Genomic DNA, 15,186 nt, shown 5'->3' with positions numbered 1-15,186 from the left:
TATATATACGCATCATTCTGACGATATTTCGAAAGAATTCTGAACAGAATTTTTTTTTAACATAAAAAAATCGTATTGTTCATTTTAGGACTTACGACTCAAAAGTCTGCTTAGTTGAAAATATGCTCTCAGCACATACTACTTTTTAGAAAATTATTTTTTAAATTATATGACCTACACTTAAAAAAAAATGTATAATTGCCTTGAGATATATCTAAATCTTTTATTTATTAGTTGTTTTCTCTATTTGTTACGATTAATGAAACTAACCAATTGTTGAGGTACAGTTTTTAAACAAACAGTGAATTGTATTATGCTGAGGAGGGAGACGCAGACGTATCCCCGAAACGTCCTGAAATTAATTAAATATATTTGTGAAAACATCGTATTTTTGTTTTAAGTTTTAGACTTTAAACAAATTACAAATATTAAAAAATTCTACTTTTTATTAAAATCTTTAATCGGTAAATTATTTATTGAGTACTATTTCTTATATGAATGATTAAAGAGTGAATATCTGTACCTCAGAACAAGAATACATTTTCAGGTTATTATATTATTGTATGTAGAATATTATTTTACATTATCCATAACAATTTAAGCCTGTTTTTGTAAAAGAAAAATAACTTTTATTATTTTCAAAGGATTGTAGGAGTATAAGTCCTTACTATGATTGAGCAGTTTTTGTGCTCTCCTGAAGAGTTGACCGAAGGTGACTCAAGTTAGTCTGGTTCCAAGGTACAGATATAGTAGTTGAAAATGATAATATTAAAAAAATAAATGTGATACAATTTTGCCATCATTGTCTACTATGTTGAAAATTTAACGTGTTTGGAAAACAAATCTCATTGATTTTTTAAGCTTTAATTATAATCTTTAATAATTTTCTAGATATCGTCACTTGAATCAAGTTCAATCTCGAAGAGTTCTTTATAACATTTAAAAAAAATTAACGCATCTTTCTAATAATTTTTGAAAGAAATTTCGAAGTCATAAAATATATATAGTTATCATACAGAGCGATAGTTAAGACGAAAGTTCTCTAGAACGGAAAATTGATTTTTTTTGTTAAACGACGACTTACGTTCTTAAAATTAATTTGCTATTTTTTGAAGGATATTTAAATTATAAAAAAAAATCAAATTAGTTTGAATAAATTTGAAAATGGTGGAATTTTTCTTTTTTTCCGAGACCTAGAATTTCACATTGTTCTCTTTGTAAAACGACGCTTTTTTTCCTTATGAATAAATCACTATTTATAAATTGTGAAGGTATGAATTCTAGAATTATATATATATATTTTAAATAACAAAATTTTATAACTTAGTATTCAGAATATCTAGAGATATTCTTACGAACATTCAGTGTCGAGCACTCCGTGTTGTGAAGTTTCCCTCTCGCCGCTCCCTCGTCGAATTCAAAACTTTGAAGTGTTTATTACAAAGGGAACAGAATATTTTAACCTGCAATGAGGGGGAAATAATATTTATAATTTTATTCGAGGGTTAAACTCCTTCAAAATAAAACTGTCAGTTTTGGGAGTGCTGATTCGATATTAAGGGGGAGTTGCCTAGCGTATTTAGCCGTTCGCTGAATTTTTGATTGAAATAATTGTTTCTAACGTTTGATATTTACTGTCTTATTTATTTATTTTTTTATTTAAGATATACCTGAAAGTAACACTAAATCTGTTGACCCCGTCAATTTTATGTATGATTTCTTATTTATTAAATATAAGTGTTTTAGAATTTATGTTGAATTTTATGGATTTTGTTATGGCAATGCCTATTCTAATTCAATTGCTGCTAATTCAAATTAACCCTTCCATAACAAATCTTTTAATTAAGAATTGTACATAATATAACAAAAATCTTGAGTTATTTTCAGAATTTGGTTAAAATAATAATATGATTAAACCCAGCTCATCATGTTCTCGGATTAAGTTTTATAAATAAATAAAATCTTAAATAATAATAAAAAAAAAAATTAAATCAATAACATGTTTTTAGTAATTTAACTTGGGTTAGACAAAAGGACGAATTATATTCTCCAAAGAGTTCGGTCAGAATCATAATGTATTTAATAAAATTTACAGTTTTCTTTTAAGATAGAAAAAGGAGGCGTAGCATTTTGAAACATTCGAATCAATTTTCCTGATTTGAATTGTTTTTCTTTATCAGGTTTTTGTGATAGATTATCATAAGGTGAAAGGTTTTCTTTTAAATGGCATATGTGATTCACATTTCAGAGTAGGATAAATTGTGCTAGATTTTTTTTTTAGTATATTACTGGGTTAATAATATAATTTGCTTATATTATAATTTAAATGCTGATTTTTAATTTTTTAAAAATGTATATAAGGTCTAAAACCTGATCTAAAACTTGAAAGTCAGAAAAAAAAATCCATATTTGAGAATTTTACAAGTTAAGGAATCCGTGCTTGAATTTGCTATCACAAATCATAATAATTATTTGCAACACTAAGTTGACATAGTAGTGGTATACATAAGTATACACAACATATACAATAAAAAAACGTTAGATGCTTAAAATTAATAAATGAAGAATATTGCGACTTAATAGATATATTTTATATTAATTGATAATTTGTCATTTTTTCTACATTTATACATCATTGTAATTCAGTCTTCTGTTTGTTTGAATACATTTTTTTTTCTTTTAAATGCTAACCAATTTTCCTGTATTGTGTTTTAGTTATCCGAAAACAAATGGAAGGAATTGTGAGAGGATTTTGGCCGTGCTTGCTGGTCCTGAGTTCGATCCTGGTCACCACTCACGGTAAGTCAACACAAACTAGTTTATAGCCGGCCCATAAGTCATCTCGGTTTTAGCGCGGTTCTCTCGACCTTATCATTGATTACACAGCCCTCTGCTGGTCCAAGAGTTCTCCCTTATCTCTTCAATGATTATTGTCAGGGAATCGTAATTTTTTTATTTATTTATATTATTTTTTTAAAGAAAGCATCAATTACAGTGCATGGTTTTTGTTAGAAATCTACCCTTTTTTTGTTAATGATATCTTTATTTCATTTTTTTTTCCAGACATAATAGGGCATAATGCTAATCCTTGAAAATGTTTTGTATTTGAGAAAAAAAAATTAAATTTCCAATCAAGACATATGATTAGTGGTGAATCCATGAATATTCTAGATTGACAAATTTTGTCAAGTTTAATATTGTTAATTTAATTACGTATAAATAGCTACGACTCTATAATCATTATTCTGAGAAATTCGAAGTCCGGTTGGGTTTAAAACAAGGCGATTCTTTATCACCTATTCTATTTAATCTAGCACTAGAATACGTCATTAAAAGTGTGGTGAATATCGAAGAGAGTTTAACTTTGGTTGGTAAAATACCGGTGCGATGTGCTGATGATTTGGTATTATTGGGTGAGGAAACGATAGAGCTAAATACAACCGCGTTAGTAAAATCCAGTAAGGAACTAGGTGTCGAAATAAATATGGATAAAACAAAATATATGGTTAGCAGTAAAAACGCAAGCCATTTCGATAATACAGATGTAGGAGGAAATACGTTTGAACAGATAGGTAAGTCTAAGTATTTAGGTTCTACGGTAACTAGAAAAAAATGAAATTGATGAGGAAATAAAAGCGAGGTTGAAGGTTCGAAACTGCTTAGCTCGCGCCTTCTATTTAAAAAAGTAAAAATTAGAATTTATAAAACTATCATCACTGTTCTTTATGAGTGAGAGACATGGCCTCTTACATTTAAGGATGAACAGCGCCTTAAGGTTTTCGAAAATAAAGTATTACGTAAGATATTGAGACCGGAAAAGGATGTATTAATGGGATAATTTAGAAGGTTATACAACACTGAATTAAGGGACTACACCCGGTAAATATAATTCAAGTTATAGCATTGCGGCGCATAAGATGGGCGTTTAAAGTTGTAGGGCTTAGTAAGAGTGAATCCCTAAAATGTTAATAAGCATTAAACCGAGGGGTAGACCGAAACGTAGATGGGGGGATTGCGTTAAAACTTATTTAGTAAAGTTGGACATCACTGGAAGGATGTATATAGGGAGCGATAGGTGGTATCGGCATCGAACCTCCGGGTGCGTTTGGCCTTCATTATTATTATTATTATAGTTTAAAATATAAAATTTTTGAAATACAATTTGTCATACAATAAATGCTGAGTAGCTCATTGGTAAGGCACTGTGCTACTAACGCCAAAGTTCCGGGTTCGAATCCGGCTGTGGCTGATAATTATTTTCTGTTATTCTGTAACCGCCAGTCTGCCCAGTGGGTTCAGGAGTCTCATTAGGTGGGCACACTTAATTGGGTAAAACTCACGCGGTCGAGCATGATTCTGACCAAATAACTTTTGAAATATTTACTTAAAACCCAAAGAGGAGACTTAACTTAGTTAAATCGACCGATATTTACAAAGTAGCTAAAATTTGAAAACGGCATTGCACATTCGTTGGTCCTGTTAGTGTTTCCTTACAAGCAACATGGGTTGTTGCTGTAGAGATTTAAATTTGTTTACATTATGTCTTTATACAGAGAGGTTAGCCCCAAATTCAGGCCAACTTGTACCAGTCAATCCACACGCTTGTGCATGCAAGAATTTCTTCTAGTTTGCAGAATGTGTCGCAACAATCGAAACAAACTTACAAAAAAAAGTTTTTTTCGCCTTTCAAGGAGGGGGAAGGCACGCAGATGCGATTATTTACACCTATATACTCATCTTTATTGTTTTACTAAAGATAATAGTTCATGCAGAAATACTTTTGCCTGTAGATCAAATGAAATAGTTACGTTGTGAAATAAACTATACAAAGTTTATTACTTCAATATTCTCACGGTGACAGTTTTCTGCAGTGTTAATACTGTCACTGAAATTATGTAATGTAGCAGTATTGATGTGTTCTGTCCACACGGTGACAGTAAATCTGACTTAAACCTGTTGATAACTGGAAAACGACAAGAAATCAAAACCCGATTATATACGATAACAAAGTTTTCTTACCCAGTCGCTATTTTATTTAATAAGATGGTAGTTATCTGTCAAGGCTCATTTGTGACAACAGATTCACTGTCGTGACAGCAACTATCATTTGGTGAAGTATCATTCATAGTAATGGGCCATTATGCTGCTTTTGTATCTTTAATTGTAACAATTTTAATTTTATCTTCCCAACTTGAGATTTGTTTCTGTTTTTGGTCCTAAATATACCAAAAATTTTTTATTTAGCCGGATTCTCTGTATTTGTCTTGCTATATTGATATTGTTAAGATACCTTTTGTTCCAGTCTTCAAAATGTAAGTTTTAAAGTATTTTGTTTGACAAAATACAGTTAAATATTCTGACCGTAAGTTGACTCGTCGAGAAGTATAAATGTGACAGTAGTTTCACTGCGATCATTCAGATTACATCATGGCAGTTTATACCGTCACTTAAACCGGCCTTAATACTGTTTTTTATGTCTTCCATTGTACCGCACTAATTGTGGTCGTATTATCTGTTACTAAGTTATTAGATTTATTCCTTTTTGTTCCCTTCCCCATTCCTAAAACTGCTAAGAGGAATACTATTTCGGTGTGGGGGAAAAAAAAACTAAGAGAAGATATAAAATCCTATGGCGTCATTAGGAAAATCCGGCGGGGTGCAGTTGTCTATAAAGGGGGCATAGCAATAAATAGTTATACAAGAGGGGTCGTAGACGCTGTAGTCACGTCCCAAAGAAAAAAGGGGACTCAGATATAGTTGGGATCAGGTGGAGAGCTATGTGGAACATACATTGTGTTCTCCACAACTCTCCGGCGATATTCTCCAGACTTTTATAGCCTCCAGTGATGAGTGTGTCTTCTCGAACCTGGATCTTGTTAATGATATATATCCATCGGGAAAATGCCTTCAAAAGCCGAATAGTTTCCTAGTTGGTCCCATTTAATCCCATTGATGGAATGCGGGCTCCAGCAATTTGTCATGGAGGGTCATGTCGTACTTAGTGAATGACTTGCATCTCCAGCGTAATTTTGTAATGACTATCATTTTCTTTTAGTGAAAATTAAAAAATAAATATGGTGCAGTGCACGCTTTACAAAACTTTTACTTTCTACCCTAGAAGACGAAAATTTTTCCAAAAAAATAAATTTTTATTAGTTAAATCATTTAATATAGTTATTAATAAATTTTTGAAGAGTAATTTATATTAATAATAACACCAACTAAAATTGATCCAATTTACTCTCTACAGTTTATTTTAATCCTCCAATGTTTTGGCCCTTAGCCTATTATTGAAATAAAATGAAAAATAGTTTATTATCCTGGGATTGGATCCAGACAACTAGAACAATTAGTATTACAAGGTAATTTTAATTTACAACATATATTGGCCAAAAACAGTGTGACCAGACTTAATTATAACTTGTATAAAAGTTTTATTTAAATAATTTTAGATATAGAGATAAAAAAATAAATAAAATAACTGACTAAATACATAAAAAAACAAAACAAAAAATTAGTTACATCTGTACTATTATAATATTGGATTAGATAGGTTAAGTAAAAGGTAGTTAAATAGAAGGGTTTTAAACGAGGGAAGGGTTGGTACATGACGTTAGAGGGAATGGAGTTCCAGTGATATGCAGCTCAGGTAAAAAATGATTTATAAAACGCAGCGCAGCAGTTCAGTGAGATTATCAATATTAATAATTATTATTATATTATAATTATTATTAAGAAGATGAGCTAAAAATTGTTTTCACATTATTACCATATTACTTCCTGACATAATACAAATATTTATGAACATATCTCAAGTATTGATTGGTCACAATTCATTTTAAAATGTCTTTCATTTGCAGTCTTAATTACCCATGTCATATAATCTTGAAGAACAAATACAAATAACAAAACATTTTCATTTAAAGTTTATAAATTGGCAATTCACTTACAAAACATACACTTTCAATAAAAAAAAAACATTTAAAAATATTTTTTTCTTTTTTTTAATAAACACATAAACAACTAACAATAAAACCTACCTTTAACAGGTTAGGACTCTGTTATTACTTAATTACTGAGCTTAATTTATTTATTAATATTTTTGTTTGTTTGTTTGTTAGTTTTGAAAGGGCGTTAATATTTATATTAATTAATATTAATATTTTTTATTTGTTCCTTATAATTTAACATTATTAGAAAACATAGTTATTGTATTTTTATTATATGCACATTTAGTACACACACAACACCCCACCCCCTCACATGCACCCACATTTACATATGAATACAAATATGATATTAGCTTAAGGGCCGAACTGTTGACAGTAAATTGGATCAATTTTAGTTGGTGTTATTATTATTATTTTTTTATTTTTATGTTAGTAGGCGTATCAAAAATCGTATTTTAGGATTTCTTCATGTTGGAATAACGAATATAGACTTTTTTCATGCTAAGAACAATTTAAAAAAATATAACATAACAATGTACATATAATTGGAATTGGCTACGCTCCGATTTTTCCTATTTCTTAACTCCTGTCTATATTTCCATTTCCATTTTTATCCTTCAGTTAATTATCAAATTCTTTCATAGTTCATATTCATGCATTTCTTATTACTGTTAACAATCTTAATTGATTAATTATTTAAAGTAAACAACATTGAAGTTACTTTAGTGGAAGATGTTTTGAAAATCGGCATTTAAGCCCTATTAAACAATGAGAATGATTTAGCTGTTAAAATCGTTAGAGCCATTTTTGAGAAAGTCGAAAACAATGTGTAAAATATAAAACTGGAATTCAAAATTTCTCAAAATTACAATATTTCCTCTTACTATTTCATATAAAGAATATAAGAAAATAAAAATGTGCCGATAGATCTTATAAAACTGTCGAATTTCTTTATTAATTTATTTCTTTAATTAATTTAAATTGAAACCTCTGTTAACGGACACCCCTATTAACAGAAAACTTGACTAAGGTCCCACGAAGTACAAATTTAATGCATTTGAACCCCTCTATAATGGAACCCTTTCACTCCTATATAACGGACAAAAGTTTAATCTGTACAGCTACAACCCATGAAGGGTCAGGGGTTCAGTACTTTGTAAGGGAGTACTGTTACTAGACCAATGGTTGTGCAAGGAGGTGGTTTGGTCAGAATCCCGCACGTCCGCTAGTACTGACAAAAGTTATAAATTTAAAATTATGTAATATCTGTGTAAGTCTGTATTCATTAATATTACTTATTAGTAATAACAAAAGAACATGTGAAGTTGGGATATTTGTTGTATTTGTAATAAAAAATAATTTCTTTGTTAAATTGTTCTAGTTTTTAGTTATGTGGAATGTGTATTTAATGTGGAATTGACTATAAATGTTTGTTGAATTCAACTATTCAATTTTTTAATTTTTAAACGGGAGTCTTAGGTGATAAATATAAAAAAAAAATTGTCCATTTTCACCTCAGCAGATAGTGTAAATGTTAAGCGTTTTTCTCTCTATAAGTCTATTATCTTCGCAGACAACTGTAGGTTAGTAAGGATTATTCTATTTGAAGATACAGGAAAAACAGGTATAATAAAACAAATAAAATTAAGTCTGTTACGTTGTGTAAATAAAGGAGCGGGAAAGCTCGGAAAAATCTGATAACCTCTCTCGGACACTTTAGGTCTCTTTGGGGTTTATTGAATTTAAGTACCACTTTCTCTAGATCCCATTGTGTGTAGAAGTAAAATGTGATTTATCAATCACATATCATAAATCTAATTGCATTTAATAAATATTTAATTATCACTGTATATAATTAACACCTCGATATCCAGCGTTGCAAAGCTATCTAATTTTATAGTAATTAATTTAGTGGCTCTTTCTCTTTATTATGTATTCGGTAATATGTGTGGGACGATTTTTCTTTTAGCAACTTATTATAATTTGTGCCTACTACTCCGTTTATTAAGTTAAAAAATTATATATACGTACTCTTTTGTCAATTTCTTTTATCTTTATATACTCTTTAAAGCTTCATTGTTACTTAGTTATTTTTTATGCCTTCAATATTTAATAATCAGAGATCGGATTTTTTGCAGTAAAAATTCAAAATATGTATAAACAATCGTCACAATCGTACAATAATTAACTTTATAGTTTAATTTATAATATTAATATATAGAAAGCATTGAAAGAATTGTATGAAACAGATTAAACTCACTTAAATACTCAATATTTATCCTAAAGTGCTAGGCTAATTAAAAAACCTAAAATTTTCTTCTAAATTTAAGAGCAATGAAGACGTTTATTTTATTAAATGAATTTATATTCTTATTATTAAGGCTAGGATTCAATTTTTTAACAAATTAAAACTACTTCAATTTTAGGTTTTAGAAAAAAAATATGCAAAACACTGCATAGAAAAAGGTATTTGAAAATATTCTTACAAGCAGTTTTTAATTTCTCCTAAAAATTCTTCAGCTCTGATTTTCAATTGTGTATTTACATACGAATACATCATTAACCAAAAAGCTTGAAAGTAATTATTTAATGTATAAAAACTTAAAAAAGCTTTCTTAAAATAAGTATAGTAATACTGAAGTTTTGTCTTATTTTTATTTAAAATAATATATATAGCGTTATGTAATATAAACCTAAAATAAAAAAAAAAATTAAATTCCTATTAAAAAAATTTCTATTAGAAAAAAGAATAAAGTTATTGTTCTCCAGTTATTTGGATTAGGTTGTTGTAGAAAACATTTTCTATGACAGTTATAGAACCCTCTCGTTACCCCCTCCCATCGAACAAATCCAAAATGGCATATGCTTTGATCCTATCGTGCGTTTCGTGTGAGGGGGTGTGAATTCTGTGTGAAATTCATACCCATCGATGTGGGGTAAGCAATTACACGGCTTCAATATGGGACTGATACAGGCCTCTGTGGCAAAGTCTTGTTTGACTTTGATCTTCATTTCTGTTCATAATTAAAGTTTTTTCCGATATTTTATTTACTTTTCATAACTACAAAACTTCATTTATTCTACTTGTGTATCGACGAGTTTGGTTAAATGCCATAAAAAAAAAAAAAAAAAAATCCTTATTTTTTCATTCTATTCTGTGGAGTATTTGTTATTTATGTGATGTTATTTATATGTTAATGTTTTGTTCAGTAGATTTTCATTTTATAATTATATAGGTTATTATAAATAAATTAATATATGTTCCTACTACTTTATTAATGAAGTATAAACATTAATATTTATAATAAATATTATTCAATGTGATTACCTTGAGTATAAAGACAGGCTCGGCATCTTCCTTCTATAGCAGCAGTGGCCGAATGATATGTTACACTGGATATGTGTTATTTTTTAGCAAGTTTGTTATCCTTCTTAAATAAATTGACCAGGCATGCATGGACCTTTTGTTAAATGTTTCCCAAACAAAAAAAAAAATTTGGTCTCCATATAGTACAAGAGCCCAATAGGAAAAAAAGGCAGTTATTTCACCCAAATTTTTTATTACTAAATTTAAAACTAGGTATAATTACTAGTCAAAGTTGATGAGTCTGCCAAGTATAGGTAGGAGGAATAAAAAATGGCGGCTGTTTAAAAACGTTAAAAATGATTAATTTTTTATTCGGAGCTCTATATCTTTACAGCTACCAACAACAATAAAAAATCTAAGAGAGCATCATTTAAAGTTGAGTAAATTTGCTTCAATATAAACCCTAATAGAGCTATTTGCGTTCAATAGTTCTCGAGATATAGCTTTTTAAAAAGCAACATTTGATAAAAATGTTGTATGGAACGTACTGAAAGATCAGTAGTTAGTGAATTTATTTTGAAAAATCTATGTCTCAAAAACACTCAAATTAAAGCTAGTTTAATATACTACACAGTAGTCTATGACGTTCATCTTTGTAGGAGTAATAGTTTTCATGAAATTTGCTAAAATAAATTGATTTATAGTTGTTCGGACAAGTTTTCATTTGCCAAATTTATATTCATATGAGAATATCATTAAAACACCCATCACTCTACGAAGACAAGTGTCATAAACTACTTTATAGTAAGTTAAATTTCCTTTATTTTGAGTGTTGGCAGACATAAGTGCGTCTTATGGGTCTAGAGATATATTTTTTCAAAAATCCAACATTTTATACGAACAACTAGAAATTAACATTTTGTGAGTTTATTTTGTCAAATATCATGAAAACTACTATCCCTACGAAGGTAAAGGTCAGAAACTACTTTATAGTACATTAAACTAGCTTTAATTTGTATGCTGATATATATTTGTACGTCGAATGGCTATTGAGATATAGATTTCTCAAAATAGATTCACTAACGACTGATATTTCTGTACATTTTTGTGAAATGTTACTTTTTAAAAGGTTATATATCCAGAACTGTTGGACGTAAATAGATCTTTTATGGCTCATATTTTAGCAAATTTATTCTGCTTTAAATAATGTTCTTTTAGATTTTCTCTTGTTGTTGGTAGTTTTTATTTTTAGATATAGAGCTCCGATGTTGATACATTCTATTAATACGGTAGTTGGAACACGTACTAAAATATTTATTGTAACATAAATAATTTATTAAAATAAAAATCTTTTGTTATACGGAATCTCTTTCTGGTTTTGAGATATTTAATTTATATTTTCAGTTAGAACACAACTCTGAAACATCCTATCTATCTGATTGTATTTTCTTAGGAAATGTTGTGTAATATTCTTGTATTTTGCAGTTTGGTGTAATGGATTTTCCCACTTTGTATTCACCCCATATCTAAATCGAAAGCTGTTTTCCTAACCTAGTTTTGACGCTTCTTCTGACGACCTTCATGCCGCATTTAGTTTTGTAATAGCATCTATTAAAATTGATGTCTCCGCTGATGACGTCATCAGAGGATTTAGTGTTAGGATAAGTGTCCATGTTAGTCGACGTATGAGTCAACACCATCCTATCACTATTATATCATCATTATTACTAAGACCTCATTATTCTAATAAGAACATGCATTACAAGCGAATTATTAAATTCAAATTCACAATAAAACTATATAATATATATTTTTTATTATAGTTTTATTTTATACTTATAAATATTTCCCATTTCTGTAGCGTTTTGGCGCTTTATATTGGCCAATTTCAAACATTTTTCTATTCACTCAAGTCACATTATTAAAATCTATTTTCATATATATTCTTTTTTTGTGAAAAATAATAATTAAACTAATAAGGGAATTTACAATGATTGTGAAGCCATATTTTACAGCATTGTTTTAATAATTTTCGGTTTTATCTTTTAATTTAAAAAATAATGTTGTTGTAGTTTTTAGCAGATAAAGCCTATTACGTTAAAAAAAAAATAATTACCGAATTAGATTATGTAAAAAACAATAAATCAGTAAAGGAACTACTTTTGTTATAAAATCAATTGAAATGATGCTGTACCAATTTTTCACCGAATATAATATAAAGAGAGAAAAATTATTTTAAAAAAAATTATTTAGGTTTTTATTCATTCGTTACCAAGAAGACAATTACATAATACTTTGTTGTACAAAAATTATTTTTTTATAAATAAATTAGAGTATAATTATTTTTTATAATAAAGTTATAATGATGAATGGTGTTTACAAGTGCTTGTCGAATACAACAACTTTATTTACGGTTTGCGGGGATAATCATTTAAAAGATGAAACACGAACAGGACAACACTTCAATATGTCTCATCCCCTCAGGAAATATTGCCTGGGAAAAAAAAAAAAAAAAAAAAAAAAAAAAAAAAAAAAAAAGAGGAACAGGCTTCCCCTTCGTTTGTCCGTCCCAAAGGAGTTGGACGATCGAAGTCAAAAGATACCGTCACAGTGGTCAGTAAACGGACGTGGAAGGAAGCTCTACGACATCCTGACAGATGGCCGAGGAAACTACTTTAATATCCCATCTCGTTCCTTAATGGTCGTTGCGATTAATTTTAATTACTACAATTTCCTACTAATAACTTGTAATTAATTATTTAGAAAGTAATTAATTGATTATTTATAAAACAAACTCATTTATCTTTTTGTACGTTTATGTGTGAGATATATATTTTGTCTTTTTTATATGACACGTTTAACATTATCTGTCCACTTTTCCTGTTATGATTAATTGAATAAAATAAATTAATCCATGGATTTACATTCCTTCGTCAGAAACAAGATTAATTACTTAAAATTATTTCCAATGATAATGCTCACAATATGATAATGAGATAATGTTAATATTTTTACGAAATATCCAATTTTTTCTTATGTTACATTTACATGCAGGTGACATAATTAAGTGACTTTGTCATATCTATAATGCATGAATTAGTATTTTAAAAAAAAATATATATAAAACTTTTATTAATTTAAAAAACAAAAATTTAATTTATAAAAAAAAATGATTTACCATCATAGTTTTTATAATAAATATATGTTTTCGTTAGCTTCTTATTTTTTTTCGGTTGAGCATATACAGTTTTAAAAATGTTAATCAATCTTAAAATATTTTCACATATCCGATATTAAGAGAGCTTATGATCTCTGTTCAAGATAAACTATTTTATTTTTTTAAGTATAAATATAAGTATCTCTTGTTGATAAAATATGAATCTTTATTTAGATTATCACCAATAAAAAAATATGGATTATTTGTCGTTAGTTAGCGATTTTTATCTGTATGTGGGATTTTTTTTTTTTATGCTCTTGTTTCCTTATAAATTTTTTATACCTTCGCTAAAGATTATGTGATAAACCTTATTTCATAGCTCAAAAGTAATTGTTTTAATACACCACCACAATACTAAAACTTTATGGTTTATTTCGTTATTGAAAATAGGTATTAATTCTTCGTTTAAGTATTATGTTAATAACTACCTTTATCATTAAAATTACTATTTTTCATTATTAATTAAAACAGAATATTAGTGTTTTATATGATAGACTTTTTTAGATAGAAAAATGTTCTTTACTATATGATAAGTAAATAGATAATTCTAATTTAGTAAATACATTCAATTCTTTACTATAGTTTGATAGGCGTTTAAAAAACATCTTTAAGGTATTTTAAAAAAGCATTTGTTGTTTTATTTATTTTTTATCATATTTTATATTATTATTTATTTATTTTATTTCTTAATTGTATTCTTTGTACTTAAGTTTTATTTTATTTATTATTATTATTTTTTTCTTTCTCGTACCTCTTCTTGTTTTCTTTCTTTTTTTTTTTTGTAAATAATTTTCTATATATTACCCTCTATACAATTTTGTGATTTCATGTATCTAATACTTATGAAAAAATGTATGCATATAAATTGCTTTCTGCATAGCGTATGCACAGATTATTTAAAATATAATTCTGTAGGGCTTAATACCAAGGCAATATGTATATAATTTTTCTTCTTTCCGACAAATCATAATAAAACATATATTAATATTTAGTTAATATATTCAAATGTTTCAGTGATTCTGCGTCCTAAGTATCGGCAATTCAACAATACTTTTAGTTAATATATCATTATACAGAAGCATGTCACTTTAATTAAAATTTGGGATATTTAAAAATATATGGGTTGTAAGAATTTGGAGTTTTATTTACTAAAAAACTGACTTTTAAATTTTAAATGATGAGGATAGAGACTTATTATCCATGAAACTTTCAATTATATTGCATTTTTATTATGACCTGTGGCCCATTAATTTAATGTAATTATTGAAGGACGTAATATGAAACAAATTAAATTTATTTTTAATTGTTCAGTAAAGTATAACTATTTCGAATACTTTAATTTATATTACGATCTTTTCCACCTGTATCTTCAAAAATTATATTTATCCAAATTTAAATATTTGTTGTGTTTAATATGAGTTAGACAGTTTTTTCAATCTTACCTAATTACAATTATTTCGTAGCATAAGCTTGTTTACTATGAAGTCATATATTCTTTGTTTCATAAATTAACTCTTATCAACAAGCTGATTTTCTTTGTTAAAGGTTGTTTATCTCTTTTCTGGGGTTTTCCACTTTTTTTTGGATTGAGTGATTTAGTTCTTGATATCATATTTTAGTCAGAAAATTGAAGTGGGTTCTTCCTGTGATATCATAGCCTCTTTAACGTTTTTTAATGAAACATTTTTTTTTTTTTTGCAATAACATTATTT

At 28.0% G+C, this 15,186-nt stretch overlaps 1 long non-coding RNA gene across 1 annotated transcript in view; it reads left to right on the top strand.

Moving 5' to 3' along the window:
- The window catches only part of LOC136795489 (uncharacterized), a 483,063-nt gene that overhangs the window by 2,637 nt on the left and 465,240 nt on the right, over positions 1–15,186 (top strand). The window contains exon 2 of the long non-coding RNA XR_010843119.1: positions 2,716–2,799. This is a non-coding gene — a long non-coding RNA (uncharacterized lncRNA). The remainder of the gene's footprint in view (positions 1–2,715; positions 2,800–15,186) is intronic.

This window comes from Halyomorpha halys, unplaced genomic scaffold (assembly GCF_000696795.3).
Source record: "Halyomorpha halys isolate HHAL.00 unplaced genomic scaffold, Hhal_1.1 Scaffold156.1, whole genome shotgun sequence".
NCBI classification, from domain to species: domain Eukaryota; kingdom Metazoa; phylum Arthropoda; class Insecta; order Hemiptera; family Pentatomidae; genus Halyomorpha; species Halyomorpha halys.
Note: the sequence above shows the minus strand (reverse complement) of the source record. Positions and strands in the feature narration are given on the sequence as shown.